The sequence below is a fragment of the Nicotiana attenuata genome, unplaced genomic scaffold, assembly GCF_001879085.1.
Source record: "Nicotiana attenuata strain UT unplaced genomic scaffold, NIATTr2, whole genome shotgun sequence".
Taxonomy (NCBI): domain Eukaryota; kingdom Viridiplantae; phylum Streptophyta; class Magnoliopsida; order Solanales; family Solanaceae; genus Nicotiana; species Nicotiana attenuata.
Window position 1 is genome coordinate 624534 of NW_017670414.1, and position 6198 is coordinate 630731.

The window sequence follows — 6198 nt, forward strand, 5'->3', positions numbered from 1 at the left end:
CCTGGGCACGGGGTTAACTCCCGAGCTCAGGAAAAACTCGTTCAATTTCTTACAGTTAATATGGATTGTTTTGCTTGGTCCCATCTCGATATGACAGGGATCCCCCCAGAGATCACTACTCACAAACTGAGCTTAGATCCGAAGTTCCGTCTGGTAAAGCAGAAAAGGAGACCCCAGTCCGAGATCAAGCATGCCTTCATCAAGGACGAGGTAACTAAACTCCTTAAAATAGGGTCCATCTGGGAGGTCAAATACCCGAAATGGTTAACAAACGTAGTAGTAGTTCCTAAGAAAGGGAACAAACTAAGAATGTGTGTATATTATAAAGATTTAAATAAGGCATGCCACAAAGACTCCTTCCCTTTGCCTAACATCGATCACATGATCGATGCCACGACCGACCATGAGATCCTCAGTTTTCTCGATGCCTACTCCGGGTATAATTAAATACGGATGAATCCGGATGATCAAGAAAATACCTCTTTCATAACTAAATATGACACATACTTCTATAACGTAATTTCATTTAGATAAAAAAAAATGTCGGTGCCACTTACCAACGACTACAATACCGAATGTTCGAAGAACAAATAGGGAAATCCATGGAAGTTTACATTGATGAAATGTTAGTTAAGTCACTACGAGCAGAGGACCATTTAAAGCATTTGCAGGAAACCTTCAGTATAATGAAGAAGTACAACATGAAACTGAATCGAGAAAAGTGCGCGTTCGGAGTCGGATCGGGTAAATTCCTCGGGTTCATGGTGTCCAAACCGAAGAATGAAGATCAACCCTGACAAAATCAAAGCTATCGAAGATATCACGATTGTGGATAATGTCAAGGCCTACAAAGGCTGACCGGGCGCATTGCAGCACCGGGGCGACTCATCTCGAGGTCTTCGATAAAAGTCGTCGATTTTATTTTGCTGGCAATTAAACAAATTAGTCACTAAAGAACCTAACTTTTATTTTTAATCTTCCCTCTAGAGGAGACCCTATACTTTTTATTTCCCTCTCTTCTTTTAATCCTCCGGCCCTTGGCTTGTTTTCTATTTACTATTCTTATTTCTCTTATTTTCGTCCATCAAAATTATTTCAGGATCTCGTTAGCCCATATCCACAACCAGAAGGGAAGAAAAGGATGAACACAGACATTATAACAGTAGCAAAGCTCGAATAACCGGCTGCAGATCAAAACTCTTTGCCTTACCACCTACATCTTCGTCACTGCCGGTTACCTCTCTGGTACTTTCGCAATCTATATTTTTTTTTTTTGTCATTTGCTATTCACATTCTTATATAGATTTGGTAGTTGTTGATTATTTTTCTTTATTCCATTTTGGCATGAATAAAACTTGAGATTATGAGGCTACCAATGCTAGGCTCATGGGTTGGTTCATGTACAAGTGCTAGAATCTTGCAGGTATATTATGGGTTTTTTCCCCATTGGAGAAAGGTAGGCAGCTAAGTACAACAAATAATTGTTTATAATTCGGTTTTATCTTTTAGTTTGGCGTTTGTTTGATGCTTATTTTGTAATTAAAAGAGTATGGGCTTACTTACGATTCTTTTGTTTTTACTATATTGCTAGTGATCTAGTTTGATTTGAATTCATTTGCTTAGACAATATTACTTTTGGTGTTTGCTCCAAGAGGACAAACTTAAGAAGCCTATGAAGTGTTTGATAAAATGTCATATAGAAATATTCTCGCTTGGATAATAATGATTTGGTTATAGTATTTTACAAATATTATTTTAAATTGTTAAGAGGTGAGAAGTCAATTCTAGGCATTCTTAGATTGAAAAACTTTAATGTTTTTAATCATGAGTTAAATTAGAGTCGTTTCAAATGTTAAATTCGAAGAACAATAGAAGTATCCCTGAGCTAATGAGGCTTCTAAGTTGTGATGTTACTCGTTATCAGTGTTATATTTGTAAATGAAGATATTATGTTGAGGATATTTAAATTAGTTGAAAGATTCTAAAATAACACGTTTAGTACAAACATGAAGAATACTGGATGTCTATTCTCTGTTCTCTTCTGGGGCCAATGTATTATCTAATTTTGAATTAAATTACATAAATTTATTGCTCCGACGTTTTTTATTAGAAATATCTAATTCAAGTTTATTAAAATAAGAAATGGAGTATTTATGGTTCTTAAAATTAGATGAGATGGGGAAGTGTTGCTACAGCTGAATTTGTCATGAGTGGGGAAAAATTAGAACTGCATCTAATGTACGTGACAAGAATTAAATGAATTTTTAATTTTTGTGTTCTCCATAAGTAGCTAAGATTATTTTTTACAATTGAAAACCAATGTGAAGTCTATTGTATTAATAAGATGTTCAGACATTCATCTTTTTCATTTATATTTGTAGTTGCATCGAGCATGGTTAAGTAGGTGGAGAAATCGCTTTCACAACCAGTTACAGTAAGTATTCTGCATTGCAACTCTACAAGCAAACTTGCAAGAACGATTTTTCTCAGCTAAAATTAACTTTTTATGTTTTGTATTCTTATTGAACAAAATTTTTACTGCCATTTTTAGTAGAAATTCACTGAACTTGAGGAGAAAGAAAACTTACTACTGAGGAAAAGGGTACGTTTGAAGTGGAAAGGTTTCAAATGGTTTTATATGTTTGTCCAGTATTTTCCAAAAATCAAATCCTTCTTTACTTGTCTGAATGTGTGTTTTACTTACTAACAGGAACTAGCATGTGAACAAAAATGCTAGGGATGAGAATTTGACTAGAGAATCAAGGTTCATTTTTTCCTTCATTGTTTACATTTCAACTATAGATAAATTAATCCCATTTCATGAGTAAATGCACTAGGTTTTATGAAACTTATGTTTTGCAGTTCAATTTAAATTTACAATCCACAAATAACATGGCTGCAGAATTAGTATCCAATGGATGCAACTTGCTGGAGTCAACAAGAACTGACTTTCTACGGTCAATGAAGATGATTTGTTATAACTCATCTAATTATGATATCCTTGGAGGCAGAAATTGACACAGAAAGAATTAGATTTGTCAGGAGGAGAAAAAACTATTGTTGGATTCAAACGGTGTATTTCTTTTCTTTTTTTGCTGAAACTCTAAAGTATGCACTTGTAATTATCTCTGTATATAATGAATTTAATGAAACACCTTATTCTTCCTAGAATAAATATTTGCATATTTTGTTATGTACATTTATGTTATTATATATGTGTAATTTTTTTATCACCTTAATGTCGAAAAAGCTTATTGTTGCCCGACGATTAGCATTTGCCAATCTATGCATAGTTTTACCGTCAATAAGAAAGGTCATTAAAGGTTCTCTTTAACGGCAATAAAATTGATATGTACGGACCACAAAAAATGCTACTAAAACCAAATAGAAGGCTAATTCTGGGATAATTTTAGTGGCTATTGTAATTGCCGGTATATAAATGCCACTAAATGTCAGATCTTTTAGCGGCAATAAATGAGACATTTCCAGTACTCAATCTAATTGCCGCTAAAACCTTTAGCGTCGCTGGATACAACGGCTAATGATTAATTGCAGGTAAAATTTTTTACGGCAATAACAATTGCCGCTAAAAAGCTTTTTTGTTGTAGTTCGATACTTATCGAGCCCACCATTGCTTCACACACCGAGGGCAGACGAACGACTATACTTGTATCTAGCAGTATCAAAAATAGCGGTAAGTGGAGTCCTAGTCTGAGAAGAACAAGGTACGCAATTTTTAATTTATTATGTCAGTAGGACCTTAGGTGAGGCCGAAACTAGATACCCTCACCTAGAAAAATTGGTACTCGCCTTGCTAAGTGCCTCTAGAAAACTGAAACCATATTTTCAGTGCCACCCTATATGTGTTGTGATAACCTACCCTTTACAAAATATAATGCATAAACCCGAACTCTCGGGACGATTGGCCAAATGGTCCATAGAAATCAGTTGGCGCGATATCGAATATCAACCCCGAACATCCATTAAATCTCAGATTTTGGCAGATTTCGTGGCCGACTTTACGCCGGCCCTAATACCCGAGGTCAAAAGAGAGTTATTGGTAAACTCGGAAACATCTTTGGGAATCTAGACCCTCTTTACGGACGGTACCTCGAACGTAAAAGGGTCCGGACTTGGCATCGTACTGAAGCTGCCCACAGGAAATATAGTTAGACAATCTATTAAAACTGTAAAAAATTGACTAACAACGAGGCCGAATATGAGGCCATGATTGCAGGTCTCGAACTAGCCAAATGCTTGGGGGCGGAGGTGATCGAAGCTAAATGTGACTCCCCCGTTGCAGTAAATCAAGTAAACAGAACGTTCGAGGTCAGAGAAGAACAAATGAAAAGGTACCTGGACAAGTTACAGGTAACGTTACATCGTTTCAAAGAATAGACTTTGCAGCACGTTCCCCAAGATCAAAACAGTGAAGACGATGCCTTTGCAAACTTAGGGTTGTCGGTCGAAGACGACGAGCTCAACTCGGGGGCGGTTCTACAACTCATAAGATCGGTAGAAGAGGAAGGTTACGCCAAAATAAACTCCACAAGTTTAACCTGGGATTGGAGAAATAAATACATAGAGTATTTGAAGACCGGAAAACTTCCTTAGGACCCCAAGGAATCGAGGGCCCTACGCACAAAGGCAGCCCGATTCAACTTGTTCGAAGACGGAACCTTGTTCAGGAGAATGTTCGATGGCCCGCTAGCAATATGTATGGGACCGAGAGATACCGAATACGTTATAAGGGAAGTTCATGAGGGCACTTGCGGTAATCATTCAAGCATCGAATCATTGGTTCAAAAGGTGATCAAAGTCGGTTATTACTGGATCGACATGGAAAAGGTTGTGAAGGAGTTCGTGCAAAAATATGGCAAGTGCCAATGGTAATCTCCAATGTTTCACCAAGCCGGGGAGCTATTGCATTCGGTCTTGTCACCATGGCCATTCATGAAATGGGGGATGGACATCGTTGGCCCTCTTCCATTGGCACCAGGTATGGCTCAATTTGTCATATTTATGACTGACTATTTTTCTTAATGGGTTAAAGCACAGGCATACGAGAAGTTCAGGGAGAAGGAAGTTATCGACTTCATTTGGGACCACATCATATGTCGGTTCGGGATACCATCCGGAATTGTATATGAATATGATAACGGAAAACAGTTTCTCGGCGGCAAAGTGACCAAAATTTCTCGAAGACTATAAGATCAAAAGGATCTTATCGACACCTTACCACCCTAGTGGGAACGGACAAGCCGAATCGACCAACAAAACCATAATCCAAAACCTCAAGAAAAGGTTGACTGACGCCAAGGGAAAATGGAGAGAGATCCTGCCCGTAGTTGATTGGGCACATCGCACAACTTCGAAGTCCAGTACCGTGGCTACCCGTTCTCATTTGTTTATGGGGCCGAAGCTCTACTGGTCGAAGTCGGGGAGCCGAGTATCAGATTCCGATATGCAACAAAGAAATCAAATGACGAGGCCATGAATACTAGTCTGGAGCTATTGGATGAAAGGCGTGAAGCTGCCCTTGTTCGATTGGCCGCCCAAAAGCAACGGATCGAGAGGTATTACAATTGAAGAGCCAACCTTCGATACTTCAATATTGGGACTTAGTACTAAGAAAGGTCATGCTAAGTACCTGGAATCCGAACGAAGGGAAATTGGGTCAGAACAAGAAAGGATAATACCAGATTCTTGAGGTCACAGGGAAAGGATCCTATAAGCTCGAAATGACAAACGGAGAACAACTACCAAACGATTGGAATGTATCTCACCTTAAATGATATTACTGTTAAGGTACGACCCCATTTCAATTCTTTGTTTTTGGACTAACGCTTGCAGGTGATCGACAAGGAGCGGCACGAAATCTTTAGGTCTGAAAGCACGTGTTGTACTCTTTTTCCCTTGAACCGTTTTTATGCCAATTGGGTTTTTCGGTAAGTTTTTAACGAGGCAACAATGGATTGTGCTAACTTAGAATCAAAGGCCGATCACAAATAGGTGTCGAAGACAACACTAACAGTATCTGAGGTTCCTCTACAATCAACCTTGAATACTCGGGGGGCATTACCCTCGGATGTCAACTTTTTGCGAGGAAATTACTTCGTAATAGAAGGGTCTCAATAGGTAAGATTTGTTGTAAGGGCCAAACGGTCAAACGAACCGTGCCCATATAGGTTTCTCGAG

The 6198-nt window shown here is 38.4% G+C and overlaps 1 long non-coding RNA gene across 2 annotated transcripts; it reads left to right on the forward strand.

Moving 5' to 3' along the window:
* The first annotated feature begins 931 nt into the window (after nucleotides 1-931).
* Nucleotides 932-3193, forward strand: LOC109239104. Of its 2 annotated transcripts, none has more exons than XR_002069847.1 (6): nucleotides 932-1245; nucleotides 1361-1456; nucleotides 2382-2434; nucleotides 2552-2602; nucleotides 2711-2764; nucleotides 2863-3193. It is a non-coding gene; the product is annotated as an uncharacterized LOC109239104 (long non-coding RNA). The 2 variants fall into 2 exon arrangements; XR_002069846.1 differs by having other exon boundaries at nucleotides 933-1245; nucleotides 2903-3193.
* Nucleotides 3194-6198: the final 3005 nt, after the last annotated feature.